This window comes from Spea bombifrons, chromosome 12, assembly GCF_027358695.1.
Source record: "Spea bombifrons isolate aSpeBom1 chromosome 12, aSpeBom1.2.pri, whole genome shotgun sequence".
NCBI classification, from domain to species: Eukaryota; Metazoa; Chordata; class Amphibia; order Anura; family Pelobatidae; genus Spea; species Spea bombifrons.
This window is the reverse complement of record NC_071098.1, coordinates 3,482,239-3,497,637: the sequence shown is the minus strand read 5'-3', so window position 1 is coordinate 3,497,637 and position 15,399 is coordinate 3,482,239. Positions and strand designations below refer to the sequence as shown.

Here is a 15,399-nt window from a genome sequence, read left to right as displayed (position 1 = left end):
ATAACAAAAACAGGAATATCCCATTTGTTGCTATGGTAACAGCATTATTTTGAACCAGAACTGCTAAACCTCACGGATTATATAAATAATTTGCTATTTTTTGCTACGGGCATTTTAGGCACACACACACACTTAAAGCAATCCTCTCTTAGGATTTTGTTAGCACTTATAACAAAGTTACAAAGACTTGAAAAAAAACCTGAAGTGATGATCCAATCAGAAAGCAGGATTATGTGTTTAGACACTAAAAACACACGTTAAAATCTGTTTACGTGTTAACACCAGATACTAGCTCCGCATTCTACACGGACGCACCAAACGCAAACATTCGTCGCCATGATTAGCGCCTAGAAAAATGTTAGAACCCGGAGATGTAGCGTCAGCCGTTGAATTAATATGGTTATTATTATTTTTCCAATCTATTTCCCGGGAATTAATGCTCCTTAAACCTTTCTTGAATCAAAGTGATTGTTGGGCTCGCATGTCAGCGCATCAGCCTCTTTCAACCATCGACCTTGCAGTCTCATTAAAATATTTCCATTTTTTTTATTTAATGTTCTCCATAAGTCATCTGTCCCAAAAGCTAATCAATACAGCCCATAATGAAATCCTGAGCCGTATTTTACTATTGGCTGCAGGGAATGGAACCCAGCAGCAAAAAGCCTGGACTGGACACCTGACAAGTGGCACATGGCAAGGCAAACAGCCGACGTCCGTGATGCCACAGCCGTGACGCTTTCAGCGGGAAGTTGGACTTACAGAATATTATTTTTATTATTACCATTATTATCTTTTATTTATATAGCGCCAACAATTTCCGCAACGCTTCTTACAGTCTAACTCAGAGATACATTTTGTAAAGAGGCTCCGGCTTGCAAGAGCTTACAACGTAGAATAGGTATAATATCTATGCACTCACATGTTAATACAGTACAGCCCAGGTAACATGCGGGAAACAAATGGTGGCATCTGTTAGATCTTGGCTATGCAGGAAAGTCTCAGGATTCTTTATCTACACTCTGGATTCATCTCCTGTTTTATCATCCTTCGATCTCTGCCCGCCCTGACCTCATCCTGTTTTCTCATGAATTACCCCACCCTGCCTGCCCAGACCATGCTTCATCCGCCTGTGCCATATACACATTATAGTGCCTTGGGATGCAGAAAGCACATGTTATAAATCTTTAAAGGTATTCTCCAGTCATCATAAGTACTTTAATGCCGAGCTGGCATTTTAAATCCCAATTCCCTTGCATCCAAATGCATAGAGGGATTCAGCAGAACAGCCTTGATACATCTTGGCACTCTTCCTCATCAGCAGCTCATTGGCTTGCAGGAGATACCCACTACCAGCCACCTCCAGGGATAGCCTGCGCAAGAGTTCCAAAGGGGTCTAATGAGACCCTCTGCTGACAGCAGGAAGGCTTCCCGTTCATTTCAATGGGAAATCTTTCCTGGCAGTGATTGGCTGCTTTAAGCAGGAAAAAAAATGGCGCAAAGCTTTGTAGGAAGACGGGCGGTTTGCATCCAGGTGTTCTCACCTGAGTAAAGGATGCATATTAAAACACTTTAATATACATTCTTTGTTGGTGGGGCTGTAGGAGGGGGGCATTAGACTGTCCCTTTAATTAGGTCTTTTTTATATCTCAATAATACAAAAAAAAACCCTGCCTACATGTACTAACAGGATTTAACAATACGGCAGATGATACCATTTGCATTGTATATATATCAAATGTACGGTACTTCATGTTCCGTGACTCCTGTTTGATCACCTGTCCTAAAGTAACAATTTCTTTTTTCTTTTTTTTTGGGTCAGTATCTAGAGGCGTTTTTTTATAAAATGTTTTTGTTGTTTATTAAACAAATACCTTTGTTGTAACCTCGCAGGGTGTACCCAGAAATGACATCAGAAATTAATAATAATTAAATTATAGCAAGGAGAGAAAAAAAAAAAAAACTTGCTTCATTTTGGGATTTTAATTAGTAGCTTATAGTAAACTTGGGAGATTTTTTTTTAAATGGGAGCATCCCATAAAATTGAGCCGTAGAGTAAACAGGTTATTTAATGAATTCCACCTCTTTTGACACAAAACTGGATTAACCAGATAAAGAAGTTGCTTGTTTTTCTGTTCCTTTGAATTTAATGACTTAACCCGTTTGTGGTCTGAGGTTGTGAAATACGAAAATGTATCAAAAGTTGGGGGAAGATACTGTAAGATATTTCGGCATGTTTATTGTACCCTGGCCAGACGTGAGGACACGTGGGGAGGAATAACAGCTGTCTCCCCACCTCAATATAAGAAAAACACAAAGAAAGCATATCTCCCAGAATTAAATAATGGGGGGAACGGTGGAATAAAGTGCCAGCTGACTGTAACGAGGCAGTGCACTTGTTGCATGTCCCCAGATGACCTAAAATACTGCCATATTTACTCTCAGTGGAGGCTTCCAGGGTTGCAAGCGATACAAAGGTCTAAGAAAACACAAAGGAGGTTATAGCAGAGAAAAGCGTCATTGAAATGAGATCCCACCGACACGAGCTGAACACCTGTGCTTTTATCGAACAGGGCTGCCCAAATTTCGAATACCGAACGTATGGCCATTGTTAGCCATTGCTTCTTACCACATGCCACAAACACAGAGACCATCGAGGGTGGCAGATCTATGGAGATTTCCCAAAACCAATGCATAGGTTGTATCTGCCATTTAACTTGTCACTCAAATAGCAATCCCTATCTGAAACTTTAAAGACTGGAGGCCGATTCCAACCTTTCCAAGGTCAACAGATACTGAGGACCATTTAAATATCTAGGTGTGTCCAGACATTGGTGCTGATGTAACGGTAGTTACACGAGAAAATGTTTTTACTGACCCCCCCAGCATGGTTGCCAGCTACAAACACTAAAAAAGGCTCTTAACTGACAGAGCAAATATATTTGGCTAGCATGTGGGGCTACCGTTCACTAAACGTGTCTCTCATTCATGTATGATGATTGCGTTATTGTGATCTGCGGGATTCATTGATGGAAGTTTAAATGATGACCCCGACCGCGTAGGGTCGTCCACCCCGATGTTCAGGGGATTAATGATAACATGAGAAAATGACATAATTATCAACAACTGGCTACGAGAAAAGAAGACTTAGGGTGATTCTATTGAGAGTTTTAGGCAAATTATAATTAGCCACTGGGGTTAGACGCAGCGCATCCGACGATGTGCAGAAAAACATGCCGGCGAGACGTAAATTAACCTCTTCGTGAGAGAGAGGTCATGAAATCGCAGCTTCTTCTTACATCACTCTCCCCTCTGGCAGGAAAACCCTTCAGACAGAGCGAGCAGATGATGCGTTTGGAAAGACACAGCTGTTTGCGGGGGATCTGTGGGCGCAGGACATACAAGAACTGAATGCAAACTGAAGTGAGCAGTAAACCGGAGGTGACTTCAATATATTACATGTAGCAGAAAGCACATGGCTTGGTGGTATCCTGGGCTCCTTGGAAATCTTATCACAATCCAAAGATTTAAAGGGACAGCCTAGCCACCATATGCCCTTTACTGCATATGATAGCTGTGTGGTCCCTTTAAACTTTTCATGGCGTCTCCCTTGCATGATGGGGCGTTCTAGATTCCCCCAATGTGTATTTGCCCCTGCCCCCCCCAGCTAGTTGCCTTGCACATTGGCTGAACACATTTCCATGCATGTGATATAATTACCAAAAATCAGCTACACAGCTCTGCCTCTGCATGCGTGGAAAGCGCTCCCATTTATTCCAATAGAAGTGCTTTCCTGCTACTGATTGGCTGCTTCAAGCAAGAATCATCAGACCACGAAAGAAGTTAGTCCTCCATTTTCTTTCTTTTTTTCCCGTTTTTGGAAAAATGAGTATAAAAGTGATGGGATTAGCATATTATCAGAAGCCGGAGAGCCTCAGGTTCTAAAACCTGCTTGATATATCTCAGGTGTAAAGGTAAAGTCACAATGATTTTTATATAAGACTGATCTGTTCAGGTCCATCAGGACCCCCGCAAAAAAAATGCCAACCGGATGGGAGGCAAACCTTATTTAAGCACCAAAAATACTATGTTATTTCAGAGAGAGAGAGAGAAAAAAAGCCACTCATTTGGAAATTAAATAAATCAATAGAATCTGTAAAAAAAAAATAAAAAAATAAGTAAATTAACAAATGTCGGACGTGGGTTTGCGTCTACGGGACAGCATCGGGAGACAGCCTATAAAATATTTTTAACAAATATCCGCACAGCTGAGTGAAATTTCCCAAGCCTGACCGGAAAGTAATTTATCCTGTTCAAGGTCTGGAATAGCAGAGGCATAAATGAAATGTCCAACATCTTCAAATTTGCATTGTAAAACCATCCTTCAGCTTCCTCGAAATAAATTTTACTATTTTATTAGCGCAAACAACATAGTAATAAAACCCTAATACAGATCCTTGTAGCCGAGGGATGAGTGAAAATTAACAAAGACCAAACAGCGCTCGCCATTACATTCAATTACTTTTGGGTTTAAGATTTACGTTCGCATCTCGCGATCTACATGCCGCCGCTTTTCACCCGTTCCCGTCATTCATTAGACACATAATAACACTTGGCTAAAACTTCTCCGGCACGTAAAGCGCAGAGACGGACCCCGGGACTGGCTTTAAGGCTCAATTCTTTTTAGTTTCCCAATAAACATCCTTACGAGAAGTTGCCGGACTCTTTGGTACTGAACGGGACTGAAGGACCAATTTATTGTAATTTCCCAAATTTTTATTCTTATCTTTTATTTATATATACCGCCAACAATTCCCGCTGCGCTTCTTGCGGTCTCTATATTCAAGGGGTCTGATAAAACTAGAACTGACGGCCTAAGACGAGACAATACGTTAGGGAAAGGGGCTCCGGCTTGCGGGCTTAATTTACGACAACTAAAAAAAAAAAAATCACTTTTCTCAAAAATTGCAAACTAAAACTGTGAAGAGATGCAAAGATTTTGTATTCTGGTTGGCAAACAGAATAAAATGTATAATTGCACGGAGAAAGGATTGTGAGCTCCTCGGCTCAAAGATATCTCAATATGTCCAGTTTAGGGGACAGATGAGAGAGGAGATGGGCGAGAGATAGAGGTGGTAGATAAGTGGAACAGCCTACTAGCAGATGTGGTAGAGGGTAATACAGTGAGGGGATTAAACATGCATGGGATAGGCATACGGCTCCAGAATCTAAGACGAGACCAACGACTGATTAAGGTTTGAGACTTTACAGGCAGATTAGATGAGCCTAATGCTACCTTTGTATCCCGCTGTACAGCGCTGCGGAATAAGATGGCGCTATATAAAACAATAAATAATAATAATCTGACATGGTTAATGATCCAGGCCATACCTTGGTCTTGATGTTTTTTAAACCTCCAGCCATAACTGGATTGCCAACGTATTCAGAATAATAGCTACAGGTATCCGGCTTTTCTATTACATTTGACCGTAGCATGGGATATAGACAACAAAACAACAAAGGTTCAGGACAAAAGACTCCTTTTTTTTTTAGGTTTGGTTTGGTTCTCTCCTGAAAGCTTTTCTCTCTCCTTTTTTTATTCTATTTGAACAAAAGAAAGTTTGTTGTCAGGGTTTTGATATTTCTTGGGTTCTGTCCGAGTTCCACCTTGTTTTTTTTTTGTCTCGTATGCCGCTCCACCCTGGATAAATAAAATGAACCGATTGGCACCAGCTGGGAAGGAAAATACAGCAATCTCGTAATTTGTGTGTATTTTTTTATACTGAGCTGGAGTTTTAGGTAAAGGACAAAAGGTATTGTTGAGTTTGTATAATATTCACTCTGACTCACTGGGTACAAATCAACTTAAAAGCAAATTTACTAAAGGGCAGTCAGGTCCGCCCCACCCATAGGCCGAAAACAGGGCAACCGCCCCAAGCCGGGCTCTCCGGAGGGTACTGCGTTCCCACCTGTGCCTATTAGCCAACAAATGCTTTGTTTCTGCTTTGGCGGTAGAACAGTCCAAAAGAGTCAAGTCATGCTAGGCTATGTACCCCCTAGGGATGGCCCTAGGGGCAATTACAATGACACAAACCTTTCTTCGTGTACATGGAGCAGTGCTTCCATTAAAAACCCTAACTGGCTGCCACCTGACATCGTTCTCCCGACACATTCTCTGCTCGCAGTTTGGTGCAGAAATGACCCCGGCACATCAGTGCCCTCGGCAGGTACGCTTGACGGACAGGCTGGGACGATGCGTCATGCTTTATGGGACATTATGACGTAGAATGCAAACGTACAGTAAATTAGCAGAAGAGGTGCCTGACCCACAGAGCTTGCACTTCCAAGTCAATAATTACAATTAAACATTAATAAAATCTTATTTTGATGACAAAAGTTTTCGTCTCATTTACCAGAGGTTTTAATCTGTGTTTGGTGTCCCCTGACCTGTCCATGGATCTACTCCATAGCTTTTATCACAGCATGTGCGATTTATCTGTAATACAGGAGGCAGGGATTTGTAACCTCATTGTCTTACAGATTTTATAGTATATCTTTTCAATAGACTTTGTTGTGTCTCCTTCAGTATCTCTCATCTTACCCCAAAACAACTACCTACACAAGCTACCTACCCCTGCCCGATATGGGAGTAAGACCCACTTTTAATGTGAAATTCAAACCAAGGCATGTAGGCACACAGAAAAAAAGACTATATTAAATGTTTCTGAAATAAGTCCCCAAGGCCTAGTCCAGAAGTCTCCGCAGACCTCTACAGGTATCCCCACTTCTCCACATTGGGGGACACCAAATAACTGTTCTATCCAGTGGAATTCCCTTTCCGCTCGTAAACCGTCACCTGTATTAATAATTAAGCCCTGAATAACCTAAGTAACTGTTTCTGTGATAAAAAAGACATTTAAAACGGTGGTCCCTATATTGGACAATTGTACAAGGTTTCTTCAAGTTCAATTACGACACCACATCTCAGAATATTGTTTCATATATACACACACATATATTATATATATATATATATATATATAATATATATATATATATATATATATACACACTGTATATATTCACTTATATATGAATATATATATATATATACATATTCAGATTCTTCAAAAATGTACTTTTTTTATTGATTCTGCGTTTTGCGTTATTTTTTAATTATTTAAGAGACAGAAAGAAGCCTTCTCTTAAATAGGGGGTGGAAAAAGAAATCTTACAGCATCTTCCCGATTCGCCAGGGGTAGAAGCTGGGAAATGTAGATTTGTACTGAGCGAAATGGAAGGGTAGGAAGTTCCAAAAAACATTTTGTTTTACACAAATGGGCACCTATTTGAACCCCCTAATGATGCCATTAAACACAAATGTTATAAAATCACTTTATATAAAAGGGCCGCGTAAAGATTCCCTTTAACACCTTGGGTACTGGAAGAGGTGCATATCGTAACACCTTTTACGCTCAAGTGGTTATAAAAATACATTTGAGATTCTGGCTTCTCCACGCCTTCATACACATTCCGTATATGTAGTTATTACACGTATATAATGTGTACGTAAATAAAAAGGAGCATGTGCTAAGCACAGGCACATGTATGAAAGCCTCTTTCAGGGGAGCTGTTAAAGACAGAAGCGAGCTGCCAGGAACCGCAGGGATTTGGACGCTGATCCTGCTCCCGCCACCGTTTAAAAAATCCTTCCTTCCCGAGTCCCTCGTTTTTCGAGGAAAGGAAAAAAAAAAGTGTCAATCTAATTAGATAAATCCTTTAAGCGCGTGGCCTGCAGTTCGTCATGGAAATTAACCTCCCTGAAGATCAGAGTTACTGAAATAAGAAACTCACTGTTTTGGCATACTGCAGCGAAATTAGAGAAGCAGAGCGGACTTTAATACACTTTCATAAACTCGCCACATTTCATCTTTCGAAAGCCTCCAAAAGCCTCTCCATTCCAGCTACACTAATCTAATATGACGGCATAGGATATCCAGCCACGTCTGAGTGAAATGTTTAGTATATGGGGGGTACTTGGGGTTTGGGGGTGCATTGTGTAGCTGAACAATGACACAATACATTTATTAAAGTTTTTCCCGTTACATTAATATTCAATTCATTCTTTTTAGAATGTTCCGTTTTGGAGAGTCTTCTGCACGCTGTCATTCGCGCTATTTGATGATAATGCATTTCGTCAATAAAGCAGTTTATTGCCGCTGATTCTTATATATTTTATTTTTAATTTTTTTTTTTGGTTATTACCCAAGACAACCTGGACAAAACAATGGCACGATTTGCATACATTTTACTAAAACCGATCTCTGTAATTACAGATGTCACAATGCGAATCTGTCAAATCTAAAGCTTTCGTTGCCGCTGTCAGGGAGAAAATGAAATGTTTTGCCCAACGTTAACAATTCCAGTGACTTCTGAAAGCATCAGATCTGATGAGTAAGCTGCTAACGAACCTTGATCAAGAACAGGGTATTTCCGAAGTTTGCAGTCTGTTAAGTTATAAAAAGCTGGAGGACAACACATGGTAACCGGTTATTTGGGCAGAGGTGTGGATCAAGATGTGGCCAGAGCGTGGGTCGAGATGTGGGTGGAGATTGGCCGGAGTGGGGCAAAGACGTGGCCGGGTGTAGGTTAAGATATGGCTGGAGTGGGGCCAAGATGTGGGTTGAGAAGTGGCCAAGATGTGGGTCGAGATGTAGGTGGAGTGTGAGTTGAGATGTGGCTGGAGCGTGAGTTGAGATGTAGCCATAGGTTAGGCCAAGATGTGGCGTAGTTACTTCTACACATGAAATGTGTGTATTTGGGGGGCTGTAGCATGTATGAGAGACCAGGGCCCTTGTAACGTATACAGAATGGACGACGCATGTAACGGGCCATCTCGCAGACACGCAATTACTGGTCTGCCAGCCTCTCAGGGATTGGAGGCCTAGACTTAACTCTTTGGGTGCTGAAATGCAGCACAGAGGAATACGTAACACGCAGGAGTACAACACAACAACACACAAGGGGCAAGACACTCAACCTTTAAGAATCAGAGATAAAAACCTAGCATTGTTTACAAGTAAAGAGACACGTCTCTAAAAGAAAATGTTATTTATTCAGGAGGACAAGATGATCAGAGGATCCAACTGATACTCATTTACTCGTAATCCATGGCTGGCTAGAACACTCCACTCATGTGGTTTTTCGTGACAGTGTCACTTAAATAATCGTCTAATCTCGGTGAAGTGATAACAGGGTAGTAAATAAAAGAATTAATTGAATTTTATTGTAATTAATGGATACTATCGACTTAGCTGTACCATACCAGCTGAAGGTGAAACAGCTGGAGATACGCCACGGCCTCCTCCATGCGCCAAAGAGCATCTTCCTCTCCTCGATGGCCTGATCTCGGAAATGACTTTCCAGACGCCATGAGCATCACACGGTCCGAGGGCTCGCCGAGAATACCCATATCCACCAGTGGCTTAATCATTCTAATAAAAACCCCATCCCTGACAAAGGAACCCCGCTGCCCAAGTGATGAGACCTCCAGAAACACTCTGCTGAAGTATGTGTTCATGCGTTTATAGAGATTTCAACCCAATGGATGTTTTTGTTGATCTGTTTTAGTAGGCACCCATTCTTCTGTATACCTGTAGACATTATATGTACAACTTAATCCTACGGGTGAGAGGAATTCTATCCGTGACATTAGATCACACAACACCAGCAAATGATGGCTGACCTTATTACAAAGGGACAGCGGACAGCTTCCCTCTGTAATCTCCGGCAAACAATAAAACGTCCTTAATTTCTACAATTTAACCAGCAACGCATCACAAAGCACTACCACGTAGTCACTCAGACTCTTAATACCTAAATCCACTAATGCCCTCCTTTATAAAAAAAAAAAAAGTATCAAAGAATCAGGAGGAAGATATCAAATAATCACATACAACAAAACTGGAAAAATGTAATACAAAGAGGGTTAAAATAGTAAAAACGTAATGAAGTAAAACATGCCAGATTAGATGTTATTAGGCTTCTTACATTTTGTAAGTACGCGTGATAAAGAGTTGACAGGAATATTCATTTTGGCTCATTTTAAGTTATTTCCATCGGTGTGACAGAACCAGGGAATATAGGAATATAGGCCAATGTTTTGAGAAGAAAAAAGCTGGCAACATAGGTTAAGATGCATGGGCCGTAGGGTGGAAGTGAGCGATGAGTAACGCTTGTGAAGGAGAGGAGACCGCCGAGGTGCTCACTGCATCTGGCAACAGCGGCATAGCCAGCCGTGCGGTGAGGTGTACCAAGCCAGCATGTCACTATGTAACAAACCTCGTTATTAACACATAATAAGGTCCTTTGCTCCCCAGTAAGTATGCCATAAAGCAGGATGCACTGACTCTCTGCGACCTGCCCTGACCTCCGCCTTTGAACCAGAGAGCAAATCCCTGGCCTGACCCGACATAGATGGTGTGTGTGATCCGTCCGCCACGATCCACAGTCCTAGCTGATTTCCCGTCCCCTGTCAAGTTTTCTTTCTTGGTAAATTCAATAAGCCCGTGAATATCAGAATAGAAATGTAAAGAAAATAACTAATTGGGATAGAGCTACTTTTTTACTCTTCTTTCTACTGGATTTTCTTCACTTGAGATGCAAGCGTTAGCTATGAGATTTAAGAAAAAAAAACAGACATATCAGGACGCTGTGCCTTGTTATTATCCATCTTTACGTCTTTTAGAAATATAAGTATATTTGCCTGACTTTAAATTAAGTTCAATTTCAGATGAAAGGGAATGAGAATACCCAGACCAAGTATCCAAGTGTTTGTTTCTTTCACAGACAATAAATAACGCTACTTAAAAATAAATCTAAATTTCATGAAACCTCCTGCTCGTCAGATTGCCGATTTATTGATGTTATCCTATGTAACGCTGGGTGAGTCAGAATGGTGCTCGAAGAGTTAAGCCGCTGCACGTACAGAACCACTATGCACTCGCATACAGATACATGAAGCCTATTTGTATACGCAGACACAATCACGTTACTTCGGGAAGAGATTATGGATTGATAGTGACAGCTAAAACCACACGCTAGGTTGCAAAAATAGTAAATGATTTGTTCAGAGTCAAAATGTTTCCGAAGGCAAGATAACGGCCGACGGCAATTTTTTGGAAGCGGGTTTAAAGAAGAAATTGTGGCTAATGTGTGGCTGTGTACGGCGGCTGATACAGGTACGTGTGACGGGGCCACGCAGGAGTTGGGGGCTTGCAGTAATAAATGTGCAGCGTTTTTATTCCGGGTGCTTGCGGGAGGCTGGGTGGCGCATGCTGGAGATTGTAATGTTTATGCTTTTAAGAGGTAACATTAATACAAGTTCTCCGTAACGGCGGCTTAGAGTACTACTGCGCGCTCTCTTACAGCGGCTTAACCCTTACAAAGCCAGAGATGGAGCACAACATACTGTTCTGCATCGTGCCACATCTGAAATCAAAAGGGTTAAACAGCTAAGGACCTAGGATGATGAGACACAAAGATAAGTGTTTGTTTTCCCGCTAACATTCTCTCTCCGCTAACGAGAAATATTCCTCCGAGAAGAAGGAGACGAGACGCAACTTTTCCAGCAACCCAAAGCACCCTGGTGTCCCTCAGTGGCCCTTCCTCGTTCACCTAAAGGCGGTTTAAAGGGCCGACAATGTTTCCTCCTCCTCTCTTTCTTCCTCTTTGTCCTTAAGACTCCTCTCACCTTGAGAAGTGTTAGGATTATCCAGCATTTATACTGAATGCTCCTCTTTATTCCTTAAGACTTATTAAGAATGATAATGAGCTCCAAAGGACCGACACGTCTCTCCCCTGCTCTCTCTCTCTCTCTGTCGCTCTCCTTTTCTACGTGCCTATCCTGTCAAAGGCACACAGGACAAATCAGACCCAAAAAAAAAAAAATCTGACAATATGGATCAAGGACACTTGAGAATTTATATTCTATAATTCCACCCTTTCTTTTGTTTTTATTATTCCTCTTCAAATTTCTCATCCCCCTCCCGGACTTTGACCGGGGACGCGAGGAGGCAGCCTGCCTAGAAAACCTCGTTAATGGGAAGCCCTTAAACGGCTGATTAATTTTAGCAAAATTTACGATGTTCTCTTTCTCTCTTATTCTTCCTTCCATTTAAGCCGCAGCATTATGTCAGAGCGAGTTAACCTACCTGCTTTCTCCTCTCTACCTATACGGCTCTGGGTACCTTTATAAAAAAGTGAACAAATTCAGATGAAATATTAGGCCATAAAGAAAAGTCGTTCTGAGCAGGTAAACTTGTTCTTTACAGTTAAAGGATATATATGCATACATTAAACGTTCGAACCGGTAAGAAATACGATAAAAGCCTGGGCAAACATTTTAGGGTAAAAGTGCTAAATACTCAAGTTCACATTTCACTATGATTGGCAAGCCATATAATCTAATCATATTATATATTAATTATATGATAGACACCTTATCCTATACTCAAATAATAATTAAATACACCATATCGTATCCTCATCTCACACTTATTTCCCCAACAGACGTATATTGGCTGAAAGTTTCACTCAGTGGATATTAACACTGATGCTAACTGCCTATTTATATTGAACCGGACGGACGCGCATCAATTCAAACGACGCAGATTCTGTCGACGCATCAAAATATAAATAAATCATAAAGGGTGGAGGGGGTGAGGCTTCTACGTGAACGGCAGTTTGTAACGTTCTCCAGCCCCGGACCATGTAACCGTGTTACCGGATTTCTCTTAACCTCTGCGTCAGACGGTCAATGGGTCTGTTAGAGAGCCGAGCCATGTTCAGGAGATGCGTACCCTCGTTTTAACTTAACTGTCTCCTGCGGCTGTTTGCAACAACGGATGCTTCTAAAAAGCCGTTTAACCCATTCATCGGATAACTATATATATATATATATATGATTTCTGGGCTGGACTCGGTAAGAATCCATAAGACAGCCACAAAAAAGGTATTTTAAGGAACGATTTCAGAAGGGAAAGCGAACCGAAGGTGTCAAGGGGTTGGGACTAATGTAGCACCAGTGACATCCCAAGGGATTCATTTGGCCTGAAAATAGCCCTTTAACTACTGAAGTCGTCCTCGGATTCCAAATAAAATGACTGCAAACACAAATTGCTAATCCTACTAAACCGGCCATATGGATAGCTGAGTTAGGTAGATAAAAGATTAAGAGATTTAATAAAAACTGCTGCAAAATACCTTACCAAAGCACATGTTAATCAGAGATTGTACTATTAACGCAATCTTCAAAAAGTTTTTTTGTTGCGATTATATGAAATAAATAATTTGCTACTGTATCTTAATTCTATTGTTTTAAAGCCGAGCGTGTGCCACATCTTTCCTGTAAACATTTCAATTAAAAGCTACTAAAATGAACGTAGTAGGGGGAAAAAAAGATGTTCGAAGTTCCAAAGGGAGGATTTCAAGGCAAATTCCTCCAGGAAGCTTCTTTTTTTTGTTGTAGAACAACTGAACTCCTGCTTATAGGGATTTCCTGTAAAACTGTAAGAGTGACAACCTCATCTGTTTGAAAACCGACACTACGGCTTTTAAAAGAAATACAGAAAAGAAATAAATAAGCTGTTGACTTCTTGGTTAAAGTATTTTCTTGTTTCGAATTATGTTCTTGTGTCACTGTGCTAAAAAAAGAGGGGGGTAGTGAGGGAGAGAGAGAAGGAGAGAGAGAGGAGAGAGAGAGAGAGAGGGAGAGAGATATGACTTTCCTTGAATGATCTGTTTAACCTAAGCCAGAGGAAAAAAAAAAAAAAAGAAAGTCATTAATTACTTATGTGCGCTATTGCTTCAGAAAGACAATAAAGCTGCCTGGTCGCCATGGATATGACATATTTGCTCTGAAAACAACACAATAATTAGCAAAGGGGAAAGATCCGAGGAGAATATGCAAACTCCTTCGTTTAAAGCTGTACAGACCTTTTTTTGCTTGTCTCGCTCTAAACCGAATTACAAAAACAAACAAGACGCTTCTTAAGAAAAAAAAAAAGACATGTATTAAGATTTAAAAAAAAACAACAATTTTCTCTGTTCTGATGAGCTCTGTTCAAAGCGACGGCAGTTTAAACGATCCCTGTAGAGGGGAGGAAAGGTTCTATTTTTTTTCCTGTTCTAAGTTAATTTTAAGGGGCGGTAAAAATGATCTGGTTTATAGATTTATTGTGATGCGTGTGCAAAAATGCGCAGGGTCTCGCTTTAAGTCAGGGGAGCGAGTTTACAACACTGACGATGTCAGCGGCTGCAGGACTGGGGGGGGGCAAATAATAAAAAATCCACGATGATTGTTATCGATTTGTGAGAATCGAGATTTAAAATGTAGCGCGAGTTAAGCTCAAGCAAAGACAAGAGACATAAAGAACACACATGATTTCTTTACGTGCAGGAAATAAATACACGGATAAGTTCATAATTCTGCTTGTTGATCTGCTATAACAAGTAAAATTAAGGAATAAAATGCCCCGCGTCGCGTGGCCGAGGCGCACAGAAGTGACTGGCTTTGAAGCTGTTTATTACGAGGATCAAGTATAAACATCACAGCGGAGCAGCTCTGTTTTTATTGCTAAAAAAAAAGTCCTCTTTTGGGTCAAAAAAAGAGAAGATCGAGGAAAGCTTCTTAAATTAAACAAGCTAAACTTTTTTTCCTGCAGTTATTTTTTTTATTTTTTCTCAAACAATAGTTTTTAAACGGAACTCTTTGATCTTGAAAGGGTTTTGATATTTTCAGCTGGGGGAGAGAAAATGATCTGTTTTAAATGATGATGCAGCATAAGGATCAAAGCCGTGACTTTTGTGCTAGCCATAATAAGCTCGGCTTGGCACACTGCTGCAACTGCAGCCCTCCTTTCATAAAAATACATCTATTACGACCCCCCCACCCTCTCCAGAGCTCTACAGCTACTGTTTGGAAAAAGAGAGCGACCTGTCCCTTTAAATGGTTTGGTGTATAGGGAGTTTGATTTCTGAAAGAGATCAGTTGACATCTCTATGGAAACCAGCAACAGATTATCATCAACAGAATAAATAAGTAGTCTAATAAATTAAACAGGAGGAGGCATAAGATCGCAGAAACTCGATTACTCAGGTACAACAATATTCTCCATAAAGTCACTTTTTAAAAAAAAAACTGTTGCAGGGGTTAAAGCCCCCGGCGGTGACAGGACCGGAGGGTCCCTTTAAATTAGCTGACTTAATGAACGAAAAGGCAAGACATTTTCCATAAAACTGGGAATAAAAACTCATTTTTTTTCATTAAAAAAAAAAAATTAACTCAATTTATAAAAATGAAAGGCATTGTTATCAACTCACATTAATCTTCACTTTTAACTA

At 40.7% G+C, this 15,399-nt stretch overlaps 1 protein-coding gene across 2 annotated transcripts in view; it reads right to left on the bottom strand.

Annotated features, from left to right (window-relative positions):
* CASZ1 (castor zinc finger 1) overlaps positions 1–15,399 on the bottom strand; it is a 128,391-nt gene that overhangs the window by 110,757 nt on the left and 2,235 nt on the right. The window lies entirely within an intron of this gene.